The 25,743-nt window shown below is 58.1% G+C and overlaps 1 protein-coding gene across 1 annotated transcript in view; it reads left to right on the top strand.

Annotated features, from left to right (window-relative positions):
* The first annotated feature begins 3,778 nt into the window (after positions 1–3,778).
* ZNF831 (zinc finger protein 831) overlaps positions 3,779–25,743 on the top strand; it is a 76,484-nt gene continuing 54,519 nt past the window's right edge. Inside the window, exon 1 of the mRNA XM_036229669.1 lies at positions 3,779–4,090. The gene's annotated coding sequence lies outside the window, so the exon portion shown is untranslated. The remainder of the gene's footprint in view (positions 4,091–25,743) is intronic.

The following is a 25,743-nucleotide window of genomic DNA, read 5'->3' as shown; positions in this document are numbered from 1 at the left end:
TCGGCTATTAACATGTATTTAAAAGAGAAACCTGCGAATCAGATCTGTTAGCTACAGCTGTACTGTCACATTAAAATAAAAATATAACTACTACGATAACAAATTCATATGCAAGCCATGCGAAATGATCTTATAAACTAGACTGGGCCAGCCCCTCACCTCCCAGCACCCCCGTATTGGGAGGGGGCTTTCCGTGGAACGTGGTCTGTGTTCCCTGCGGAAACTCACACGACTCTGTCGTTTGTCTCGGGCTGGCGCAGAGTTGGCTGGCTGACCCCGCAGCAGCCGTTTGTAGGGTGGCCCGTGGTTTGTAGTCTGGCCCAGAGGACAAGCTCTGACCAACCGCGAGGCCCTGTACGGACTGAGTGAGCCAATCAGGTCCTTCTTGGCACCTTGGGCGTCAGGAGTCGGCAGTGGGCAGGGGGTGGCGGGCAGGACGTGAGGGGCACCCCGCAGTGCAGAGGAGCCCGGTCCCCGTGGGGACAGTCCTCGTCCTCCTGCTCTGGCTCGGCCCTGCCAGGAGGGCAGGGCACGAGACAACCGGGCCCTCGAGAGCTGTCCCAGGTTCTGAACGGCCTTCTTCCCACCCCAAGACCGTGGGCGGGAAGGTTCTTTTTTCAACGACCCCGTGTTTTAGGCAGTGTTTAAGCTCGGGGTTCCCAGCACTCATGGAGTACAAGACGACTTCAGGGGCACAGAACCTGGCGTTGAGCAACGGCCTGTCACCAGGTGGGGCGCTGCTCCCTTTCCGGCCCCCTCGGCCTAGGTCTGTGGGTGCTTCCCACCTGGCCTCACCCAACCCCGTCGAGGAGAGAGAGGCAGCCTCGGCTGAGAGCTTTCGCGGGGCAGTGCCCCCCAGCCAGAGCTCCAAGACACTGCTTGTCTTCGCCGTGGTTTTTGGTAATTTGCTTACGCATTTCTTTTTTCTCCTCAGATAGGGTAGTTCGTAGTAGAGGTTCGAATTTTGAGCCCATGAGTGAGCGAATGAATTGAGTGGTTTTTCGTCGTCCTTGGATTTTTGTCTTTTTACGCCACCTGACGGCGAACCCCCAGGTGCTTTTGTTTTTTCGTTCTCGTTTTGTTCCTAGAGCCAGACAAAGTGCTGGCATGGGAGGGTCTCAGATGGGCACTCGTCCCGGTCAGCACGTGGATCGGGGCCTGAGGAAGGCGCGGGCAAATCAGAGCTAACAGCCGGGCCTCGCTCTCCATTTTGGCCCCAGAGGAAGCTGACTCACTGACTGGCGCGGCTCAGTTTAGCGTCCGCGTCAGAAACTTGGCCCGTGACTCTTCCCTCAAGAGCCTCTTGGTGAGGTGCTGGTCTCCGCACGCACATCCGCCCATCCTTCCCCCTGGGGCAGGCCTCCCCACCATACCAGGTAGCAGGCCCGGCGCTACCTGCCTCTCCTGGATCCACGTCCACCTGGGACCTTCCTGTCCCCTGAGAGGAGGCCTCCTCCCGGGCCCTGCCTTGGGGTTCCTCCCGGAGTGGGGACGCAGAGTGATACGTGGCCAGCTTTCTTCTTCAGGGCGGGGCAGTCTGCTGGAACACGAGTCTGAACTTTAATTTCACTTCCTCTTTTTCGTTGGCCTCTAATGATTTGTCACGTGCCGAGGAAGGACCTTATTGCGAGTCCGGCTGAAGATTTCTTTAAAAGAAGAGCCCCGACCAGGCCGGACGCACTGGCGAGCTGGCGCGGCGTTCACCATTCTTCAGAGGGAAGGTCAGCGAATCGTCTCGGTGTTGTTTAAGCCTCTTTGATGACTTAAACAAATAAAATGCTCTGATAACCGATAATCACCCGTCGAAGTGCCTCTGAGCCGTTTGAAGCTTTTCTGCACCCTTTGCACTTTGTTCACGCGGAGTTCAGGTTCTCGGACGTGCTTGAGCTAGCGGAGGCATTTCTGTCCTTTCCTTTCCTTATTTATTCATGTTTTTAAAAGACCGTGTGTTCCGGGGCGTTCACGAGGCAGGCGGGTCCCCCCTTGTCGGTCCGAAGCACAGAGCTTTTCTCCTCCTTTCCATCTGTTCCCATCTTGTCATCCAGTAAGAAATTCAGCGCCATCTAAACGACACGAAAATTCCTTTCTCGCCGACTACAACATCACCGGCTTCTGCTTCGCCGAGAATCCTCACACGCGCTGTGTCATTTGAGCCCTGAGAGGGACTCGAGGGCCACCTGGACCAGGCTGCCCACTTCCGCGGCACTGCTGACTTCGGGGCCTCGTCATTCTTTGATGGGGGGCCGTGCTGTGCGCCGTGAGATGCGTAGCAGCCTCCCCGGACTCTACCCACTGGATGCCGGCGCTGTCCCTTAGCTGAGACAACCAAACGTGTCCCAGACATTGCCAAATGTCCCCCGGCAGGTGTAAAGTCTCCTGTGGTGAGGAGCGCAGGGCTCAGAGGGTTCGCCCCAGGGCCCAGCAACGGTGACCTGTGTGTAGAGCTGGAGGCCGTTGGCACTGACAGCTCACGGCGGCCCCCAAGGCAGCAGGGCGAGCCACCTAGGCCTCCCCCATGCCCGGTTCCCCTTCCGAGCCTGTCCCCGGGCACGGTCACTCCCAGCACGAGAGCCTCTCTCCAGCAAGTCCCCCCTCGGAGCGTGTGTCTGTTCACGCCTCTGCTTTCCTTCCCCCAGGCTGCAGACAGCTCGTCTGATTTCGTGTCCAGCCGAGGTCTCTGAGCAGGGCTGTCCTGCTCGCTGCGGGAGTGAGGAGGGGACCCCTGGGGTGGTGGGGGAGGGGCACTGACAAGCACCCCTGGCCCCGAGGGATCGTCTGGACGTTCCCTTTCCTGCCAGAACACAGGCTCAAGTTCAAGGATAGCCATTCGGGGCATCGTGTTAAGACCAAGCTGGGCCTGTCCTGAGATGGCGAACTCTGACCCGCCTCGTTCCCGGTCACCGCCTTCACCTGCCCCCTCCTGCCTTAGTCGAAAGAGTTGATTTGGGTCAAGTCCCCACTAGGGAGGTGGGAATAAGAGCGTGTGTGCGTGTGTGTGTGTGTGGTGCGTGCGTGTGTGTGTATGTGTGTGTGTGCGTGTGTATGTGTGTTTAAAGCCTCACACGTGTTTTTTTGTTTAAAGCCTCACACGTGTTGGAAACGTAGAACTCAATGAAGTTCGACAGGCCTCCTCCTCGCAGGACTTCTCAGGGCCTTTACGTGCTAACATGCTCTGTGACTATCCAAGGGCAGGACGAGGTGTGACAGCTCCCTAAGCACTGTGACCACGGGACGCTCTTTCTTTTCCTGGACTGTCTCATGCCACCGTTCACGAAATATTCCCGGGTGGAAGTGTCACCCCGACGTGAACGTGCACCTCGCCGGCCTCCCTCGGCCGGTCCCAAGCTCGTTTTGACACGAGGGAGGAGGAGAGACGGCCAGACACAAGCCCGAAGCCGATCCGGCGGTGACGGCACTCAGTGGCCGGACCCCGAGCAAGACCCTGGAGAAGAGCAAACCCCTCTCCAACGCGCGGGCGTTTCCCAAGCTGCGACGGTCAGTCCGGAGGACGTGGCCTGCCTGACCATGTCGGTGGCCACGGGGAGGCCTGAAGGGACGGGGTCGGGGCGCTCGGAGGGCGACGTGCCCGCCGTCACCCTCTCCTCCAACACCCAGGAGGAGAGGGGCGAGGGCAGACAGCGTAGAAAGAGAAAGGAAAACAGAAGTTTCCACTTGCACCGGATGGTTTTGTTTTTTTATCTGTTTGCAAATGTTCAGTGTAATGGTTTGAAACCCAGCCGTGGAGCTGCCGCCGCCCACACAGAGCTGCAGTGGCACGGAGCCTCAGCAGGCGAGCCACAGCACCAGCGTCGGCCATTAAACCCGAAGCCACACCAGGGCAGGCTGTGCACCTGCCCTCCGCGTCCCCCTCTGCCACCCACGCCGCCCGGGCACGCCCGGCGCCCGCCGCCCTCCACGCACACATTTTTTTTTTTTTTTAAATCTCCAGCACTCGGTTTCTCGAGATGAGGCATAAAGATGAGCAAAGGCAGAGACAGGACGAGCAGGGCGACAGCTCCTGCCTCATCGGAGCCACCGGTTCTCGGGAGAGCGCGGCGGCCCCACCTGCCCGTGGACTGACCACTGAGAGGTGAGAGCGGTCTTTGTGATTTCTTTATGCACCTGGAGGTCTGGGAGGCCAGGCCAGAGCGAGGGGCCTTGATCCCTGAGCCTGGCCTTTCGCCTCCCGAGCGACTGTGGCAGGCAGCTCGATGGACGCTCCCTGCCAAGCACACGCAGCCGCCGCAGACACGCGCCCCGACCCAGGTCCCCGCCGGAGCTTTCGAACCAGGGGGCGTCTAATCCCCCTCCTCCACCTTTCAGCACAGCCTCCTAAGCCGAGGTGTGGAGTAAGGTCGGATCCTGCCTTTGGCTTGACCTGTTGATTTCCAGCCCCGGCTGCCGGCCCCTCCTCCCTGGCTGAACCCTGACCCATTGCCTTGGGCCAGATGGAATGGCTCTCTGTCCAAGGGGCTTTGGGAACCTGTTTCCCCAGTGACCCCAAGCCCGGTAATCAGAAGCCATCAGACCCAGCTGTCCAGCTAATCTGTACGAACTAGGCTTCCTTCCCAGTTGAAATCAGCAAAGTTTAAAATAGAAGGGACTGTAATCGGAAACAAGGCTGCGGAGCCCTGTGTGATGCAACAGGCAGGAGCATCCGCGTGGAAAATGTTAAGTGCAAATGACATCGTCCCCCGGCCGAGCGAGGCAGGAAGAGGCGCGATTTCCTTGCTTATTAAGCATGTTTGTGGGTCGGAGGGTAGCCGAGCGGGGGCGTGTGGAAGGTCCGAACCTGTCGACGAGAAGGAGAGAAATAAGACGAGATGGACCAAGATGGAGGGAAAGGGAAGGGCCGCGGAGTGGCGTACGAGCAGGGGAGACGCGGCGGCAACAGCCCCGAGCTCCGTGCGGTCGGGGAGGAACCCGTTGGCGCGGGTCTATTTTTAGTTTCCAAGATCTGCTGTTACATTTTGCCTGGCATTAATTAATGTCACAGGCATGTTTCATCCCAGGTTCTGAAGGGCCTCGCGTGCCATTCAAACTCGGAGGCATCGCCCCCCGCCCCGCCCCCCCGCGGAGGGACACCCTCTGTCCTGCGGGGTCTGGGCTGGACGCAAACACGGGTCCAGAATGTTCCGCCTTCTGGCCTTGCCCTCTCCCGGTGCATCCGTTAGCCTCCTGGCTCCAGCCCTCGGGGGCCTGGCCATAGGCCAAGGGAGAAATGCGATTGTTAGCTTTGTTTTTCAAAAAGGAGAGGCTGCACATACTAAAATCGAAAAAAAAAAAAATGTTGGATCGTGATTTGGAATAAAAAACAAAAAACGGCATTGGGGGCAACTCCATCCTCACGCCAAAGACGGACGAGGGCCCTGATCTCCAAACAAGGCTGATTTTGGCCACGTAGGCTCCGTGACCGGGGACATCTTCCAGCGCCGTTCAGACGGCGTGTGACGTTTCGGCAGGGACCGACCGCGGGGCTGGGGTTGACGGGGCGTTGGCTGAAGTCGTGGGTGAGGCTGATTACCCCCCGGAAGCCTGTTCAGATGGCAGAGCTGAGACTGAGAATCGAACAGAACCTCAGTGTGGGAGTCATCACGAGCGCGGCGCCTCGCTCCCCGGGGGGCCACGAGCCGGCCGCCCCCTCGCGCGGCGGGCGAGAGTGAGGACGGGGAGCCAGGCGGCCGGGGACCGTGGGGCGGCGGCTTCCACACACGCGCCACGGCCGTTAGATCCGCCAGAAGCTGTGGCCACGCCAGGGCCCCTAATCAGGAGGCCTCTCGTCCACTTTCTTAGTGGTCAATATTCCCCGTCCACCTTAGAGCCGGCCGGACACACTGGCGACCAGCCGTCCGGCGCCATTTGTCAAGGCCTGTGTACGTTGTGTCCATGCATTTCCTAGGCCATTTACCGAGGGGCCAGCTAAGACCGGGGCACGGACGAGCTCTCGAGCAGGCAGGAGAGCTCCGGGGGCGTGTGGCTGGCCGCTCTGTCGGGTGCAGAATCACGAGGCGTGCACGCGGTCTGCAGTGACCATCGGCAAAGTCAATGTTCGGGGCCTCGAGAAGCGTCGCCACATTTCCAACGTTCTGAGGCAGGGCTGAGCCACCCGAGGGTGTGAGCGAGGAGGCCCCCGACCGCGGGTGCTGTGCCGGGAAGCTCATTTCTGCCCTGCCACCCAGACGCCAGACTCGGGGGTCCTGAGCCCACACGTGTCTGACTGAGCGCTGTCCTGAGCACGCCCGGCCCCCGGCACACTGCTGGTCACACCCTTCCCTAGGGCCTGACCGCCCTGGCGTCCCCAGCCAGCGTGACTGGGCTGCCCTGGGCTGGGAGCACCTGCGTTCAGCCCTGGCAAGGGGTCGGACGGGGATGAGGACCTCTGGCCCCTTCTGGACCCTGTCCGTGGCCACACAGGGACAAGATGGGTGGCCCTCTTGGCACACCAGACACCGCGGGTGGCTTTCCAGGTCTTGTTGTGTCTGAGACCTGGCCGGAGGATGCCGTCCAAAAGCCCAGCGAAGGCGTCCTCCGTGCCCCAGGCCGAGAGTCCCCTGTGGCTCTGCGGCTTTCCCGTGCTTGCGGGGTTCTGAGTGGCAGGACCCAACGAAAGGGTTTGAACTGGGGCGTTGACTTGGGGAGGTTGTGACGGGGCATCTCACGGTTGCCCAGTGCTGCCCCGGGGAAGGGCTCACCCGCGTGCCTCGATTTACTCCTTGTGACGGCCTGGTGAGGTCAGTGACGTCCCTGTCCCCACTTTACTGAGGAGGAAACCAAGCCTCATAGATTCCGCGTTTCACATTTTATCTTGAAAAAACAAACATTTTGTGTTGCGTGGCACAGTGCGTCTGCAGGGCATGCTGTACGAATAACGCTCGCCCCTAAAAACAAAAACAAAAACAAACTTGAGTGACAGCCGTCCTCCCTGGGCCAGGTGCCTGTTCACCTGTGCGGTGAACAGGTGGGACTCGGTGGCCCGCGGGAGAGCGGCATGTGGCCACCGGAGGGAGGGAGCCAGGCGCTCCCCAGCACCTCGGGCGCCGCGCCTCCTGCGCTCAGTGGAGACTGCGGGTGGGGGGCAGCGTCTGCGACCCCGTCCCTGCCCCGCCGAGCTCCCCCCAACCCCAGCGTGAGGAAGGACTCGGGCTCGCGGCCGCGTGATTCTGCAGAGGGCCCCCGCTGGCTTGCGATGGGGAGCTAGGCCCGGGCTAGGGGGGCGCTCTCCTCACGTGGCAGCCCCCCGAGCTGGGCCCCCTCTCCCCAGCGGGCCCTCCCCGCCCGCCTCGCCCCTTCCTCTGCGACCCGCCACGAGCCTCACATCCTGAGAGGAGCCTTAGAAACAGCCGCTGTTGGTGAAAACACACGTCTCCCTCGCCACAGGAAACACGGCCTCACGTGTGTGGCGATAACCGCCAGGCCCCGCCGAGGAACAGATTTCAGAGTTTTCGCTAAATTAGGAAACACACGTTCTCCCCCCTCCCTCCCTCTCTCCCCTCAGCGGCTCTCAATCCACCTCACACGTGACCTCTGCCCCCCCTTCCTCTCCCACATGGGGAAGCTGAATGCTGAGGAAACGAAGTCCGTGACCCTCTGGCAGAGGTAAAAACTGTGAGCAAACAGGATGCCAGTTACGCAGGGGCCAGCGGGCCTCGGTCCCAGGTAGGGCTGTCGGATGGATCACAGGATGCCCGGCGCACATCCGAAGGCCGGGTACGCGGCAAATACTTCTTTAAAGTATAATCGTGTCCCAAACATCGCACAGGACATTCTCACACGGACGCGGTCTTCGTCGTTTCTTTGGAGTTCGGATTTAAAGAGGCGTCCTGTGGTTTTATGGATTTGCTGCATATAGTAAGCAGCATGTGGGGGCCGCCGCGGGAGACCCGGGCGCTCCGTCAGGTCTCGGGGCTGCTCCCACCCCCCGGGCTTGCTTCCTGGGCCTCTGGGAGCAAAGCGGCCTTGGTGATCCTGAACGCAGCGGGCCTGCGGCCCCAGGCACCCCCAAACACGTCATGTGGGGAGGCGTGTCCTTATTCATCGTCCGGGGAGACGCTGAGGCCCAGGGAGCTGGTGTGGCATAGGACGCTCAGCTCGTCTCCCCGAGGACGGCTTGCCGGCCTTGGGCGGGTAGGCAGCGTGAGCGCGGGGGAGAGCGGGCTTCGGGGGAGCGGTGATCAGAAGTTAGCTCGGAGGTGCTCTGCGCAAAGGTGGGCCTGGCCACGTCGACACATGCACATTATGTGCAGACACACTTGGCCGCCTGCAGGCTGCCCCGCCTGACGGGAGGCTGGCGACTGGAGGAGGCTGGAGCGTGTGGGCCCCGGCCCTGGGTTTCTGGCGGGGCAGGTGCACCAGGCTGAGTGCAGTGGCCCCCCGCGGAGCACCTGTGGGTGCACATGGGCTGGGGCGGGAGGCGTGTGTGTGCGCGTGAGCAAGTGCACACACACGCGTGCTCTCGGCCGGATGCGGATGCGAGGGGCCTTGCCGCCTTGGCCTGTGCACCCCCAGCCAGCCGCGGGGCTCCTGTCTCCGGGGATCAGCGCTCCCTCTGGAGAGGAAGTGGTAGTCCTTTCCCTGCCATCCTGCCGAGCTGCCCAGGTCGGGTGACCACGGACGAGGGCAGTTGCGCCAGGAGAGCCCCGCACGCGTCCGGGTCTGGAGGTCTCGCCGGAACTGGCGAGCACCGTGCACTGGATTCTCACCGGTGCCCGGTGCTGTCATTGTCCCTGACGGACAGACGAGTCCCCTCGGGCTTTCGCAGGTAAAGTAACTCGCCCACAACCGGTGAGACGCCGAGCTCGGGTTCAGCCCAAGCGCCGCTTATCCCCCGGCTGTGCGATTCGGCCAGGTGACTCGCGGCCAGGTGAGTGCAGGAGGCCGCTGGAACCCGGCTGCTGGCCCAGGCCTCCTGGGGGGCGGCGCACCCGGAAGGTCCTGCATGGAGGTCCGCGGCGGTGTTAGCCCACGTGGTTTCGGGTTTGTGCTCTGAGAGCTAAAGGCTTGGCCTCAAGGGTCGCCGCCGACGGAGCCCCGTGCTGGGCACTGGGCTCGGAGCTGGCGACAAGCAGGAGGCCGCTGACCCACGGGCCTCGCTTTGTCGAGCGTTTAGGGGCCTGGTCACCACTGCGAAGGGCACGAGGGCGTGAGACTGCCCCGCGAGCGGCATCTCGGCGGCCGTCCTGAGGGCCGAGCTAAGACGGGGCGCCCAGGCGGGAGGCCGGAGGTGCGGAGGGAAGGAGAGGGAACTCAGCCGTGCATGCGGCCACTGCAGGGCGCCAGTCACCGCGGGGGCGTGAGGAGCTGGAAGGCCGGCGTGTGGCCTCCTGGGAGCGGGGACAGGAAGCGGGTTCGGGGAAGGGCCGGGAGGTGGCCGAGGCCGCGCCCGCGGCGTCTCACAGGGACAGGACGTCACTCGACCCCAAGAGCAGCGGGACCATCGACACCGCGCGTGGGGCTGAGCCCCTGGGTGCTCGTTCTGGCTGAAGAACAGATGTGCGAGGGGCGAGGGCTAAGGCGGCGGCTGGACTTTGGCGATCTGTGACCCGCACGGGTCGATCAAAATCCCTCTCGTCTGCCACCACCGTCCCTGGCCCGAGGGGCTCGGTGGCTGTTCAGAGGCCGGGCCGGTGTCTCCTCAGACCCTGCTCCTGAGTTCGCCCCCGCCTGCTTCCCCGCCGATGTGCAGCAGCTCCTGACCCGCACTCCGAGTTCTTCCTCTCTGAGCCGAATTCCGCACGACTGGACCCGAGGAAAACAGGAAGGCGTCAACAAGGCCTGACGCGTGGTCGAGACCCGCCGCCTGGCTGCCGACGAGGCCGGGCCTGACTGCGCCTTGGCCCTCCTTGCTGGGCCGGGCGCATCTTCTTGGCTCGACTTCCCGGGGAGCAGAAGGCTTGGCAGGCAGAGTGGATCCCTTCACCGTGAGTGAGCTCCGAGGCCCTCGAGGTGAAGGGCTTAATTGTCCTGGCCGCTGCCCAGCAGCCTGGGTCTCCTGGCTGCTGAAACCTGATGAGAGGCCGGATGAACATGAACGACTGGCCCAAGGGCCCACGAGCATCCTCGAAGAAGGGCATGTGAGAGGTGGGGTGTCCTCCATGCTGAGCTAGAGAGGGACAAGGACCCAAGGATGCTTGGCCATCATGGCCCCGGGGAGGGCATTACTGCCTTGCTACTCTGTGCCGAAGCAAACTCTTTCTTTGAAAAAGCCGCCAGCATCTTCGACTCCGCTAACGCAGCTAAGGGGCTTTGTTCGGCCATTCCTTACCCAGGGTCTACCTGGGGCTAGGCTAAGCAAGCTAGATTTCTGCCCACATCTTTAAGGATTGCATAGGCTAGCGAGGCAAACTGACAGATCCCCAGACCATCGCCACGTGCCGTCCTAGGAGCAGGAGGAAGGAGGGGCACGTGGCGGGGGGACCCTGGAGGTCCCCGCCGCCCGGGCGGGTCCGGCCTCGCCCCGTAGACACGCGGTCTTTGCCTGGATTTCTCCGGCACCGGCAGGTAGACGCGCCCCCCACAGCAGGACTTCTAAAATTTGTTTTCTCTTTGCATCCACTTTCTCTCGTCCAATGTCCCTCTCCTTCGAACTCCGCGAGGACGTCCCTCCTCTCCCCCAACCTCCGTGCCACGTCCTCCGCCACGTGGAGTAAAATTCCGCCCGCGGCCCGAGAAGCCGCGCCGTGCGCCCTCTGCACGCCCCTCGGCCTTCTGCTGGTCTTGCCCTGCGCGGCGAGGACGCGCCCCGGGGCCTCCGCACTCGACTCGCCCCCGTCCGGGGCCGCTCGGCCTGGGCTCCCCACAGCTGCGCCCCTCTTTACTCTCCGCTCTGTCCTCGGGGACGCCCCCCGCCCCGTCCCCTTCGCTCGCCGTAGCCCGTTTGCGTTCCTGCATCGCCCTGGGCTCTGCCTGGAATCGCCTCACTTGTTCGCACGTTCTGCTGATGAGGGCCCCTCTCGCCGGACCGTCGGCCTCCCGAGGGCCTTCCCCGTCTTCCTCTCCCCTGACGCCTGGACCCAGAACAGCGCTTGGACCTGCTTGGTACCAAGGAAACGTCCGGCGAACGAGTTAAGTGACTTGAATGCAATTTCGCCGACCGCTGGGCGGGAAATGGCCTCTCCCTCCGTGGCCTTCCTGGCCGGTATCCGCCCGGTTGGCTTCTGCGCTTATTTTCTCCCCAATGATCTTGATTATGCGTCACGTGAGCGGCCGAAGGGCCACGACGTGAAGGAAAAAGCCTCTCGAGGCACGAGGGGTGAAGGACCCGGCTGCGCGAGGCCAGACCCTGCGCGGCGGGCAGGAGGACAGGCGGGCGGACCTGCTGGCGCGTCGGCGTCCCTGGGCCGCCCGCTCGTGCGGCCGCGTCTGCTCGTGAATGCACGGGACGCCGGGGCACGGACAGCAGCCGCCGGGGCCTGGCGTCGGGGGCGGCGGCATGGGCTCTGGTGCTGAGTCTTACTGGGCGTCATTTCCTGAAGGTCCAGGTGAAGGGGGGGCCTCTGACGCCGGCCCCCGGGGGAGACTCCCTTGGGTGCTGGAAGGGGAAGGGAGGCGTGTGCGCCTCACCCGACATCGCTGAGCTAGATCGCCCCCGAAATGCTCTTGGCTCTAAGTTCTGGGAGCCCTCCTCCTTGCGGAACGGCAGGAGAGGATGAGCCGGGGACCTGAGTGGAGGGACATGTTTTACGTCGGGACGGCTTGGTCCTCAGAGCCTGGCCTTGAGAGATGTGCTAGGAAACCCCTCCCGGAGGGTGAGGCGTGACGGGCAAGCTTCAGCGAGTAGGTGTGAGGCGCGTTCGTCCTGGTGCTCAATCGAAGACCCCCGAATTCCCAGCCCTTAAGAGCGAGCCCCGCTGGGAGCCGGAGCTGGTGGTCCCTTCCCCATAGGATGAGTGACAGAGGCCGGGCTGGCTCTTCCCCGTGGGTGCAGACGCGATCCCGAACTTGGCCTTTGGAGGAAATCGGGCGGCTTACGATCTGAGCCCCCCTTCCTTCCACAGAGCATCTGGGGGGACTTACGGTAAGGACATAGCGAGAGGATAAGACAGCGGGAGGTAAAGGCAGAATGTGAGCTCGGAGGCCGCCCAGGGAGGACACAGCCCGTCTCTGGGCAGGGCGGGCGGCTCGGGTGGGGCGTGGGCTCCGGGAGCCAGAGGCTTTCGGTTCCACACGGGCACAAGGGTTATTGGCTTGGAGGAGCAGCGGGCAGAGGCCGATAGATAAATCTGTGTTTTAATCTGTTTATTGAAACGTTTAAACATATTGTTTTTGTAAATACATCCAAAAGACGCCGATTAGCCCATCTCCCCAGCAGCGGTGGAGGGTGGGGTCCCGGGCCCCCCATTTGTTGCCCATCTGGACTGGTGAACTTTTCCGCTTAAACAAAAATGAAACAAAACCACAAACTCCTTACATAGGAAACTTTTGAGAGAGGGGAGAGGGGTATAACCAGTTTCCCTGGTTATAGATGAAATGTAAGCCTTTTTCTTCTTTCTGGTCTAAAAACTTAATCTGTAAAAACAGCGGGCGATGCTGATGAAGCCCCTGCAGGTGCTGGCGAAGGCCCCGCAGGTGCCGGCGAAGGCCCCGCAGGTGCCGGCAATGACTTCACTTTCTCGTCCTGTGATGAAAAGTCTGAGAGCCATGCCGTGTCTTCCTCAAGAGGGACACAGTTTGCAGGGACACCAAACGCCCTGCCTCCCCCTCGAGTTTCCTATCACTCAGGCACTTGCTTTACGTGTGTCTCCGTGAGTGTCGCCAGGGGCGATGGTCTGGGGCAGGGACCCGCAGACAGAGGCCGCGATGGCTGGGGGTAGCCTTCCCCCCAACATGGCGCAGTGCTACCTGGGCGGGGGGTGGGGTGGGAGATGGGGGCCAGCCATGGGGTCACGCCACAGCCAGACAGAGTGGCTCCGGAAGGGGCCGAGGGCGAGCGTTTATTTCCCAAACGGCCCTGCTGCCCGGGGAGAAGGGGTCAGGACAGGTCTGGGGGACTCTCTTGTGAGTTACAGGGATGTCGTCTTGGTGAACTTCTGCCCTCTGCTCACTGAGCCACGGGTTTTGGAGACAGATGTCTTTGTGGCCTTCACTGGGCCGTCCGCAGAGGCGCCTGGGCCAGCAAACCCCGCTGGAGCCCAGCCCGCCATGGTGTCAGGAGAATCCGAAGGGCTGAGTCCGGGTGCGGTCCTCCATTCCCTACGGCCGCTATGCAGGCCCCGGGGGTGGCCCTCCTCCCCCCCCCCTCCTCCTCCTCCTCTTCTTCTAAAAAAACCTTTTTAACTTCTTCAATTTCAGGTGGGACGTTTTCTTTCTTTTTAATAAACGTTTCCTTTTGGAATTGTTTTAGGTTTATAAGAAAGCTGCCGAGTTAGCGCAGGGGATTCCCGCGCCTTCCCGCGCCTCCCCGCACCGGCCCGGGCGCGTCTCGCATGAGCGCGGGGCATTTGTCATGACTGAGGGGCGGATGCAGGCACCTGGCTGGGACATAACCTGATCTATTTGGATCGTACCGGCATTGCCCCGAAAGCTGCCTTTCCGCCGCAGGAGCCAAGCCCGGGTCAGGCGCCACGTTTCCGTGTGCCTTTCTAAAAATCATTCGCACTTAGGGAGTCATTTCAACGGCTGTCACACAGACACCCTCTGACCACGTTGACTACGATGATAGCGGGGGGCTAATGAAGAGGCAGGAGCAAGTCGCTTTGACGAAACCTGTAATAAATGTCGATGACGATGCCGCACGGCTTGGCGAGCAGGGGGAAGGCAGCTGCGTCTCCGCCTCCCGCCGGAGGGAAGGGCGGCGGCCAGTGCCCCCCACGACGCCGGCCACGAAGCCCGGGCCAGTGGGTGTGTGTGTGTGGGGGGGCGCCCCCTCCCACGCAGAAGCGGGGACGGGCGGAGGGGACCTCAGCGGGAGCAGTTTCCGTTTCAATCCCTCGGCGGCTCCTTGACCCCCCATCACCGTGGGTAACTGACCGGCGGGTGCGTCGCGTGTTACATGAAAACCCCGAGAGGCCCCGAGGACGTGCAGGCGGATAACCGCCAGAGCAGTGGCGCTTGGGGGGGCCGGGGACCCTTATCTGTCTGCGCAGAATGAGGACGGCCGCCGTCGGCACGACGCCACGCCACGTCCGGGGGCTGCTCCCGTCTCCAGGGACCCAGGGGCACCACCGCCTCGCTCACCACGTGTGCCCTGGGGCCGCGGCCCTGTTTTGACAGGGAGGAGAGTGAGCGGGAGGGAGCTGAGCCCCAGGGTGGGGGGGGGGGCTGGCTCAAACAGACGTCGGCGCGCACGTGTGCCCAGGAACGGCCCGCCCGCCGGCCCCGGGCAAGGCCCCCCCCCCGCCCCCCGCATTTGGTGAGGGGCCGCGGTGGGTGTCTCTGAGCTTTGCCACGCCAGGCACGTCCCGCCTGGTTTGGGACTTGGCAGTCTCTCAAGGCCACGTCTGGTGTGATGTGAGCGAGGGTCTGGCGGGGAACGGTGAGGCACGTCCAAACCGCCACTGTGACTCGTGGGACAGATGACCTGAGAAGCAGGGGTGCGCAGAGCCAGGGACGCGCCGTGAGGGTCCACCTCGGCGTCCCCTGGGGAGGGGTGGCAGCCCGTCTCGGCTGGTGTGGCGTGGCCTGGCTCCTTCACAGAGCGCGTTCCGGGGTGTGTACGCGAGCGTCCAAACAAAGAGGCGAGCAAACGTAGCCACCCGTTGCCAGTCACTTATTTCACACGCTCTGGGAGCGTGAGGCTCTGCCTGGCCTAGGTCAGCGCTTCGAGGGCCCTGGCGGGTGGGGGCGGGGGGGAGGGCAGGTGGCAGGATGTGGGGGAGGGCAGCGCCCCGGCGCGCACGGCGAGCCCGCGGCGTGACTCATCCGAGGCACCCAGGGGGGCCGCTCGGGGCCTAGCTCGCCGCTGCGGCTGGGGCGGGCGCCGGGGCCGGGTTTCCTGCTCCGACGCGCCCCACGCTCGGCCCTGGGGGCGCCAGGCGGCTGCAGACCCCTCCCTGTGGCTTTCTGCCGTGTGACTGCACATTCGGGACTGGGGAAGGTCCCGGGGACTGAACCCCAAAGTCAGGGGATCATCGTGCCCCCCAGCCGTGGCTTTCTCTGCAGGAGTGTGTGCTGTGGGGGCGAAGGTGTGTTGGAGCCACCCCTGGGCCCCCCGTTCCTGCCCCGTCCCCCTCGGACCCCCGGGATCTGCCGTCTCCCCCTGGGTTTGCTGCTGCTTCTCTGAGATGCTTTTGTTTCAAAGAACAGCCGTTTCAGGCGACAATTTTGTCAAACGAGCCTCGCCTCTGGTGAGGGAGCGATAGTCTCTTTTCTGTTTGTTTCCTTGGGAATACAAGGCCCGAGAAAGTAAGTTTGCCATTCTTTGGAAACTGTTTTTCTTTCTCTTCGGTGACGCGGGCCGCGCGCTTCGCCTGCTGCTTGTCTGCCGCACGCTGGGGAGAGCCGGGCCGCGTCGGGACAGTCGGGCGGGGAGCGAGTCCGTCATTACACTGAGCTGTAACTCACACGCTGCAACATTCATCCCTCTGAAGTGCGCAATTTCGTGGCGTCTGGTGTATTCACAAGGTTGTGGAGTCATCACCGTTGCCTGCCCGGAACATTCTCTGCGCCTCCAGCCGGCTCCGCACCCGTGGGCGCTCCGCCCCCCTCCCCCTCTCCCCCGGGGCCCCGGCGGCCGCGCTCTGCTTCCTGTCACTGCGGAGTCGCCGCGCTCCGCGTCAATGGGGCCGCGCGCTCCGTGGCCTCGGCGACCGGCTTCTTCCACTCGGCACCGTGCCTTCCGGGCGTGACTGTTGTCATGGCTGTCAGCCCTTCACCCCACGATGTCCCAGGGTGTGAGCAGGGCACGTGTGCGAGTAACCGGTCCTCCGCTGATCTTCTTATTTCCACCCAGCTCCAAAGGCATTTGTGTGTGCGTGTACGTGTGTGTGTGTGTGTGTGTGTGTGTGTTTAAAGTAGTTCTTCCATGGGAAATGTTTTCATTAATAAAAGACAGTGTCACGGAGATGGCCGCCCCCCACCATCATCACCTCGGTGCTGACAGACGAAACTCCTGGGTCCTCAGATGCTCTTTCCAACCCCATATCCAGGAAAATAACTGTGCTGACCCTAATTCTCACTAGCCTGTGCAGGACGGCCTCGTCTGTCATGCGGTGGGTCGCACACCTGGGTTCCACGCCAGGTGGCAGTCTCCGTGTGTGGGTCGTTAGGTCAGCAGCCACACTGACTAAGCCGTGAGCTGTGGCTCTGACTTCTCTCCTCTCCACATCTACCTCTTCCTGTTTTGTAAGGGCTGCTCCCAAGCATTAAGTCATGCCGGACAGTAATTTGCTTCCCAGTTCCAAAGCAGCTCAAGTTTCATGTCTGCCGGAGCCTCCTCCGGGTTGCGCAAAATGGTGCTCTTCTCAGTTAAACGCGGAGCTGACTCAGAGGGTAAGCGCCCTCCTCTCTCACGTGGTTCTCTAAGATGCAGGGAGCGTCTCTCTGTCCTCCGAGACGAACGCTTGCAGAGTGGCGACCGGTGGAGGATCCCCGAGATGCCTTCTCAAGAAAGAGTCGCAAACGCCCCGCTCAGGCAGGGCGGAGGGCACGTGGGCCACCCTGCCTCTGGGCGGCCGGCCCACCTGACTTTCCCCGACCTTTCCACAGTCTTCTCGGTTTCAGGCCAGGTCATTTGCATTTGAGCGGAAGCATTGTTGGCCGAAAATACATCGCTCTTCATCAAAATACGTGATGGACGAGATAGGCGTATAGAAGGAGTCAGTTCAAAAAAGGAAAAAAAAAAACCAAAAACCTGTTCTTTACCCTGTGTTCCTAATGACATATTTATCTTCAAGTGCGTAGTTATCAAGAAAATGCTACGTAAAACTGGGTCCGATCCAGTTTAGTAATTCTCCTGTGCGCTTGACATCACGGTTGCTTTTGTCAAAATATTTACTGCAATTCATAATGGCTGTCAGAAGCCAGGTCCACAGTCTACGTTGTGCTGAACATGAAAACAAGCCGTGAGACAATTTGTTGCTTCGTAAGCAGGGTTTTCTTTTGCGACGATGGCCCAGCTAAAGCGGGGTGCGACTTGGTTAGAAACATCAGCTATATTAGCCCGAGAGTTTGGAAAACAAGCTGTATGGTGTAATCTAAATATCAAGGCATTCGATGGAGCTATTATTTATGGCCGTCCCGCTGATCAGCCACCGAGGTTAGCATTTTTCAATGAGATTTACAAGGGACCATGGACTCGGACCATGTATTTATACGTGTATTTGGTTTCCCAGTCTCCAAAATAGCTAAGAGCTGGAGGGTCTGTCAGATAAGCCCTGGGGCCCATGTCCTGGGAGGTGCCTCGAGTCTCTGTTCCCGTAGCAAATCTTTTTGTAAGAATGAAACTCTGAGATGCTATCTGCCAAAAAGCAGCGGGGGACAGGATGCAACTTAGAAAGGCGATAGCATCGGCGGACTGGGAAAAGCAGGATAAACGTCAGGGCCTGTTTAAAATATAACGCGCCTTTTAACCACCCTCATTCGATTGCCCCAGAGAAGATCAATCATTTCGGGTCGCGAGGCTGATATTAATCAGAGCAAGCGTTTAGGCTCCGTAGCAAACCTGGGGGCTGTGTGGGGGTCCTGAGAAAGCTCGCGGATGACGATCGCACTTTGACTGGGACACTGGGGGAGAGGGACGGTTGGAGTGAGGAGCCCCACGTGAGCAGGGCCACCCCAAAGGACCTAGATGATGGCTGGGCGCCCTGGAATGGTCGCGCCTGCAGAGCCCCTTTGGGGCACCCGTCGAAAGCCTTTTTTCTGCTTTGACTTGCAACCGAGCGAGAGTCGTCGCAGGTCTTCGAAGCCTTAGTCGTGGTTTCATCGTGAGCTCTTTGTAGTCGTCGCCATGGTGCGGCTTTTCCATACGTGGCAGTGACGTAAACTGTCCTTTGAGTATTAACGTCCATGAGGAAAAGTGAGTCGATACAAAGAAAACTAAATCGAGGAAAATGATGTGCGTTTGGTCAATGCTTCTCCCGGGGCCCAGGGCTAGGCACACGGTTTCAGGTGAATCACAGATGCTGCAGCAAATGGCTTTGGCTCGCACACGGGGAAGGGAGAGAGTTCCTGTTTCAATTCTCTCTCTTTTTATTTGTTTGTTCATTGCTTATGATTTCGATAAATGAGCACTTTCTCTTCTCGAGACCTTCACAGATTTTGCACACGGTTGTAAGCAACCACCCGGAGGGAGCCCTGGTACCTTCCCCCGCTCCCTCCCAGTGGGGACATCTTGCAAATCAGGACCGGGATATCGATGTAGACACGGTCAAGACACGGACCATTTCCGTCACCGCAGGGGTCCCCTGTGACCACACACCATTCCTCCTCCTTGGCACTGGCTTTTTTTTTTTTTTTTTTTTTGTCACTCAGCAGACTTCTCTGGAGAGTCATCCAAATTGCTCTGCGTGTTAATGGCGCCTCCTTTTTATCACTGAGTAAGAGTCCATGACGATAACGTACCGCGGTGGGTTGAAGCGGCCACCTGCTGAAGGGCAACGGGGCCGATTCTGGCTTTCGATGGTTCCGATTTCACCTGCTCCGGACATTCGTGTCTGGACTCCTGCGTCGACGGAAGTTTTCGTCTCTGTGGGACATACGACGGCCAGGCGAGCGGTTCCTGGGTCGGAGGGTCGAACTCTTTTCCGGAATGGCGGAGCCACACACACCTGCGGGGTGTCCGCATTTCCGCATCCTCGCCTGCGTTTGGTGCTGTGGCTATATTTATGTTTGCCATTCTGAGAGGTGCGTAGCCACATCTCATTGTGGTTTTCATTTGCATTTATCTGGTGGCCGATGATATCAAATGTCTTTTTTACTCACTGTTTCCATCTGTGTATCTTTGTTGGTAATATGTCTCTGGCTCATTTTCTGATCAGATTGTTGTTGAACTTTTTTTCACGTTAAGTTTTCGACGTTCTGGATAGGAGTCCTTCTTGGTCAGATCTGAGGTGTGTAAATCTTTTCCCTTGGTGCGGAGCTGGTGTTTTCATCCTCTGAAATGCCAAGGCTTTCATACAGCAAATATTTTTAATTGTCATGAAGTTCACTTGATCGATTTGTCCCTTATGGCTCATGCTTTTGGTGGTGTTTATGAACTCTTTCCTGTGTCCTAGATCTTAAAGATTCCTTCTATTTTTTTCCCCCATGGCCTTATAGTTTTCCATTTTCAGTTAATTTATGTATAATAAGGTTTGCGGTTTGGGTTGGGATTTTTTTTTTTTGCCCATGGATATTAATTGTTCCAGCAGTATTTGTTGAAAAGGTTGCACTCTCTCCACTAAAATGCGTTTGAGTCTTTGTTAAAAATCAGTTGACCATATTTGTGTGGATCTAGGTCTGTTTTTTTTTTTTTTAAATATTCTGTTCTATTAATGTGTCTATTTCTCTGCCAATATGATACGATCTTGGATGTTATAGCTATATAATAAGATTTCAAACCAGGTAGATTGATCCTTCTTAGTTTATTATCCTTTTTCAAAATCAAGCTTTTTTCATGCCTTCATTTTCCTATATAAGTTTTAGAATAATCTTGTCTGTGCCCACAAAAATTTTTACTGAGATTCTGATAGGAATTGAATTAAGCCTGTGTATCAATTTGGGGAGAATTGACATCTTTACTCTGTTCATTCTTCCAGTCCGTGAACACAGTATGCCTCTTTATTTATTTAGATTTTCTTAGAGTTCTTTCATCAGTGTTTGTAGTTTTCAGCAAATAAGTTGTGTGCATGTTTTGCTCAGTTTTCGCCTAAGTATCTTGCTTTTTTTTTTTTTTTGAGTGATTATGAATGAACTTCTGTTCTTTATTTTGGTTTCCCATTGTTCATTGCTGGTATATAGAAGGAGACTCGATTTGTATGTTGATCTTGTCTTCCGTCACTTTTCTGAGCTTCCTTATTAGTTCTAGGAAGTTTCGTTGTAGATTTCTTGGGCTTTTCTATGTAGATGATCGTGCCATCTGCAAACAGGGACAGCTTTATTTCTTCCTTTCCTATCCGTTTGTCTTTTATTTCTTTTCTTGCTTTATCACACTGGCTGGAATGTCCGGTACTAGGAATCTGCATCTAGTTCCCAGTCTTAGGGAGAAGTATTCCGTGTTTCGCCATTAAGTGTCATGTGACCTGGGGGTGTTTCGTAGGTTGAGAAGCTTCCTCTCTATTTCTATTTTCTGAGAGAATTTATCGTGAACAGATGCTGACTTTTGTCAAAAGCTTTTTCTATATCCGTTGATATAATCGTGTGACTTTTCTTATTTACTCTGCCAACATGGTGGATTATGCTGGTGCGTCCCCAGGACCCTCGGTCATAGTGTATGATTCTTTTTATTCTTTTTATGTTGTGGAATCTATTTACTAATATCTTCTGAAGGATTTTGTGTCTGTTTTCATGAAGGACATTGCTCTGTAGTTACCTCATTTTGTACCGTCTTTGGTTTTGGTGTCTGGGTAATACCTGGTTTAATGAAATTAATTGGGAACTATTTTCTTCTTTTCACTGGAAGAGTTTGTGTGGAATTGGCGTTAATTTTTCTTTGAGCATTAGACGGAATTCTTCGGTGAAAGACTTCTTTTTCGGGAAGGTTTGAAATTACAAATTCAGTCTGCTTAACAGTTATAGTGTTATTCAAATTATCCATTTCGTATCTGGTGAATTGTGGTGGTGTGCTTTTTGAGAAATCAGTTCCTTTAACCTAAGTTGTCAAGTTTATGGCGATAGAGTTATTCACAGTGTTCCCGTATTGTCCTTTTGGTGACTGCAGAGTCCGCGGTGACATCCTCTGTTTCTTTCCTGATAGTTGGTAATTTCTGTCTTCTCTCATTTTTCCTTCTCGAACTTCGTAGATCAATTTTACGGGTCTTATTAAAGAACAAGCTTTTTCTTTCACTGAATTTACCATTTTTCTGTTCCGATTTTATTGATGTCCTTCCTTCTGTTTGCATTCTACTTTCTTTTCCTATTTGTTGTACTTTCCTTCACCATCGAAGTCGGAGCTCGGCTTATCCATTTGAGACTCTTTCCTTCCCTAACGTAAGCACTTAGGGCCGCAAAGTTCCCTCTCGGCGCCGCGTTCGCCGTGGCCCACAGATTCTGAGATGTTGTGTTTTCACTTTCATTCATTCAGTGTGTTTTCTGGTTACTCTCGACACTTCCTCTCTGACCCGTGGGTTATTTCGCAGTGTGCCGTTCGGTGTCCCAGCGTTTGGAGACTTTCCTGCTGTCTTTCCGTTTGTTGATTTCTGGTCAGATTCTCTCATGGTCGGAGAACACACCCTGCATGATTTCCATTCTTTAACTTTGCTGAGGTTTGTTTTACGGCCGAGATAGGATCTATCTTGGTGTAGTAGTCTGGGTCCGATCAGGAAGTAGAAGCCGCACAGTAAGCTTGACAGGGGAAGTCGAGCGTATGAATTATTAATACCATAAAGAGGGACTGTACGACGCACGGGAACCCTCTGTGGTCTCTGGGATCGAGAGGAAGGGTGAACTTGGAAGGGTGTCAGACCCCACTGGCGAAATTGTGGTTTGGCCACCGGATACCAGAGGAGTTGGCTGGTTGAGTCAGACTAGAGCTTGTCTGGTGTCGCGGGGCAAACAATAGGCGACACTCTGGGGTGCCAGCAGGAAGCACCCAATCGACGACGGGAGCCAGCAGATGTGGGTGCGCGCTGGGAGCGTGGGCACCAGTGAGGACGAGGCCTTCGGAGCTCGCCGGCCGCGTGGGTGGGAGGTGGAGCGGTTCTCTGTGGACGCCCCTGCAGACGCCCCGGCCGGTGTGCGGGCTGCTGGGGGCTGCAGGGGGCGCTGGGCACGCACGTGTGCCCGCTGTGCGGGCGCTCCGATTTCCCCGTGTGGGGGCTGCAGACAGGTGAGTGGCCGGCCGAGGCCGCAGGGTCGCGCACGGGAGGCCTCCGGGGCCACTGGCAGGGTGGCCACCAGCAGGTGTCCTTGTGCCCGCTGAAGATTCCAGGAAGCCTCTCCCTTCTGGAGCATCCTTCCAGCATCTCGTACTGGGAAAACTGGGCATCGCGCCCACTTTAAAGGGGAAGAGCTTAAAGGAGTCGCGTTGTTTACCGTACAGCAAATGTGGAAGGGAGCTGAGAGGCGACACACGACTCGCCGACATTGTCTGTCCCTGGGCCCCTCCGCCTCCACCTGCGCCCTTCATGCTCACATAACTCCCTTGAACCAACAAAGCAGCTCTGCGTTTCTCCCCAGCCAGGTCCGCCTCTCCTTCCCGTAAGTGAAGACGTTCCCGTTGTTCAAAGCGAGAAGACGCACTCGTCATGTGCATCAGGGGCTCTTTAATCACCCCCCAGATCTCCTCACTGAATGCTCCGTTCCCTGAAGACCAAATTGTAAAGTGAACCTTCAATGGCTCACGTGTACAATTTAAAAACGTGCAGGAGAAAGAAGCAGAGGACGGTTAGCACACGTAAATAAGCTCGCTCCTGCCACGTACCCGGAGCCTGGGCGCGGCGCTCCCGCGGCCCCCGTGCCTTGGCTGGTCGCGAGCCCGTGGCTGGCATCTTTGACGGCGCCTTCAGCTGCCCACGCGCATCCCGAGCCCTCAGGGCAGAGCCTCAGCCGCTCTGGCTTCTTCACCTCTCGGAGTCTCTAGTAATCCCTGAAGAACTTGAGTATTTACTTTTCTCCAAACGACAGTCACTCCAGTAGGTGGCCACGTGTCCTTCTGGGGAAGGCTGGGAGGAAGGTCGATTGCTTCCCTGTGGTCACAGTGCAGGTCCCCTTTAGCAAGGGGACCCAGGTTCCCCTTCCGTCAAGGGCCTCTGGGTCTGTGAACTGACTCAGCTCTGAAAACTGGAAGAAAGGCTGTGAGTCAGTCTTCGGTGACTCGGCCAGGTCACCGGCCGCCGCGCTCAGGAGTGCTTCTTGTCGTTCAGGTCTGGCAGGCTCGCGACAGGGACACACGAGCAACCGTCTCCCGCTGCAGACCTGAGACCCGGGCATCCTGATCACCGGCCTGTCTCTCTTGCCCTGTGGCCGACACGCCCCCTTTCCCTTCGGCCTAGAAGCGCCTCCACTTGGCCTCTGCTAGGGTGGGATTCTGTCATCCATCTCAATGGTGGCATTGCTTACAGTCTCTTGGCCTGAAAAAGGGTCCGCCATGGAGGTTTTCGGGGTGCAAATACCCCTCGCTCATGTAGGGATGCTTTCGGTCTTCTTCAGACCTGCAGTTAGGGGGCGAGGTGGGGAGGTGGGTTTGATGGTTGCACGAGATACGCCCAGTCTAGCCTTGCTGTCTGCCTAAGACTCCCTCCTCCGCACCGTTCCGGAAAACGCTGTCATCTCAGCCTCTTTACATGTAAGTCATGGCTGTGACCAGGATTCAGTGAGCCAACCAAGTAAGCTGTTAGAGGCCCGCCCGGTGGCACAGCTAATGCGTGACGTGGGGCCTCCGGGAAGCGCGCCCTGTCACGAGCTTGGTGTGACCCCGCTGTTACTGTCTGCCCCTCGTGGCGTAGCTCCCGGAGCATCCACCCCACACGCGTGGCCTCGGGTTTCTGCAGGTATACGTTGGCAAGCTGGTTCCTCCTGGGTCGCGGCGCGTGCCTGTGCCCCGGAGCACTGATACCTGACTGGAGTTCTGGGCCTTTTGGCAACAGCGGCTGGTGGCGGTGGCCCTGAGGGGGAGGGCAGCCGCTTTCAAGGCATCCGGCCCGAGCGTGGGTGACACGGGGCTTCCCAGTGGGAGCCCCGAGGGAGACCAGTGTTTCTGGATGCCGGAGGGAAAGCTTCTGCTACTGGTAAGAGAGGCTCCGAGTGACTTGGAGGTCAACATCGTCAGTGTCTCGAGGTCCCATAAGGTGTCCTACTCCACGTTTTAGGATCTCGTTCTTACCTGATTAATGCCCTAATTTTTACACAGGAAACTTGTCCAGACTGTGACTCCAACAGCCATGTTAATCCGGCAGCCTGCGCTGTTGAGTTCCGTGTTGGATTTTGAGCAGTGCCAGCCCTTGGCCGTGAGGAATGAGAGGGTCTGTCAGAGCCGCCGTGAATGCTGTCCGGATCTCAGACCTGGGCTCCGGGCGGGCCCGGGCTCGCCGTTTTCCCCCTGCAGACACTCAGGGCGCTCAGAAAAACCGACCTCACGCCACAGCCCATGCAGGCATCGTCGGTGCCGCACAGGAGGAGTGGAAGCCACCTGAGCTCCCAAAGCACGTGCTCCCGTCGGCCCTTCATCACAGCCAGCGCAGGCGGGAGCGTGGCTGATTGTGACGCCGCTGCATGTCATGGATTATAAGAAGTGAATTGTTCATTGGCGAACAGCTTAGCATTGTGCTCAAGTCCAAGGGCAGGACCGAATCGGCCCCCTGAGCCCATCCCTAGGGATCTATCCCTTGGGACCACCCCTCACACCAGTTCTGTAGTAGTCGAGACATAATCAGGTAGAAATCACACAGTAAATTACACCGATTTGCTGTAATAGAAGAGTAGCCACAAGCCCCCAGAAACTCCCCATGGCACCCTGGGATTGAGAGAGGGCGACTAAGGAAGGACAGACTTGGAAGGGGTCCAGGTGTCGCGGGAAGGGTCGTGGTCTGGCCATCCCACAGCGGAGGAGCCGGCCGCGTGAGCCGGGCTGGGGCTTGCCTGGAGTTGCTGAGCAAACAACAGGCAGTACCCTGCGGCGGGGGCAGGAAGCAGGTGACGGATGACAGGAGGCGAGGGTGCGCACTGGGGCTCCGCGCGGAGCGGGGGCCGGGGCCTTTGGAGTTCCTGGGCTGTACGGAAGGAAGCGGGGCTTGCAGAGGGGGCGGCCCCTGTGCGTGGGCCCCCCGGCCACCGGCGGGCTGTGCTCTGCATGTCCCGGGCCCTCGTTTCATTGTTCGGAGGGCCGCGGAGGCGCCGCCTCCGGTCCGGGGCTGCAGAGGGCTCGTGTCTGCGGCCTGAGGTCCGGGCCAGCTCCCTCAGATGTCCTCGTATTGATTATGTGGCCGTTCGCATCGCAGGCTATTGGCGTCGCCATCACCAGTTGGAGTGAAATGTAGAAACTTTCCCTTCCTTTACCCTGCCCTGTTTATAATCGTCTGGAATATTTCTTTACATACGTTTAGAAACATATCAGACCGTGTTATATTGTCTCAACCATCAAACGTCATTCAGAAAACGCCAGAGGAAATACTGCGTTCACCTGTATTTTTATTCTTTCCGTTGTTCTTTTTCTTTCCTGATGTTCCGAGTGTCCTTTTGTTATTTTATTTATGTTGAGAGAACTTCCTTCAGCCATTCCTTTTGCGTGAGTTTGCAGGCGACCAATTCTCTTCATCTTGGTTGAGAATGTCTGGATGTCTCCTTCGTTCATGAAGGATTTTTTTTGCTACATATAGAATTTTGGGTTGATAATTCTCTTTGTTCATCCCTTAAAAATGTTTCGCTACTTCCTTCTGGACTCCAAGTTTCTGGGGAGAAAAATCGCAGTTACTGGCATTTTTCTCCTAAAGGTAAGGTAAATGGTAAATTTCTTTCTCGCTGCTGTCAAGACTTCTTTTTTTTTTTGCTCTTTACAGGTTAGAAGTTTCACTCCGATGTGGTTTGCTAAGCATTTCTTTGGGTTTATCCTGTTTGTGATTCACTAGCTTCCTGAATCCATATGTTTCTGTCTTTTGCCAAATAAAAGTTTGCAGCCAATTTTTCTTTGACCGTGTTAGTCCGGTCCCCTTTCCCCTCTCCTTCTGGGACTCTGGT

The sequence above is a fragment of the Rousettus aegyptiacus genome, unplaced genomic scaffold, assembly GCF_014176215.1.
Source record: "Rousettus aegyptiacus isolate mRouAeg1 unplaced genomic scaffold, mRouAeg1.p scaffold_m13_p_12, whole genome shotgun sequence".
In the NCBI taxonomy this organism is placed as follows: Eukaryota; Metazoa; Chordata; class Mammalia; order Chiroptera; family Pteropodidae; genus Rousettus; species Rousettus aegyptiacus.
The sequence above is the reverse complement of the archived record's forward strand: the minus strand, read 5'-3'. Positions and strand labels throughout refer to the sequence as shown.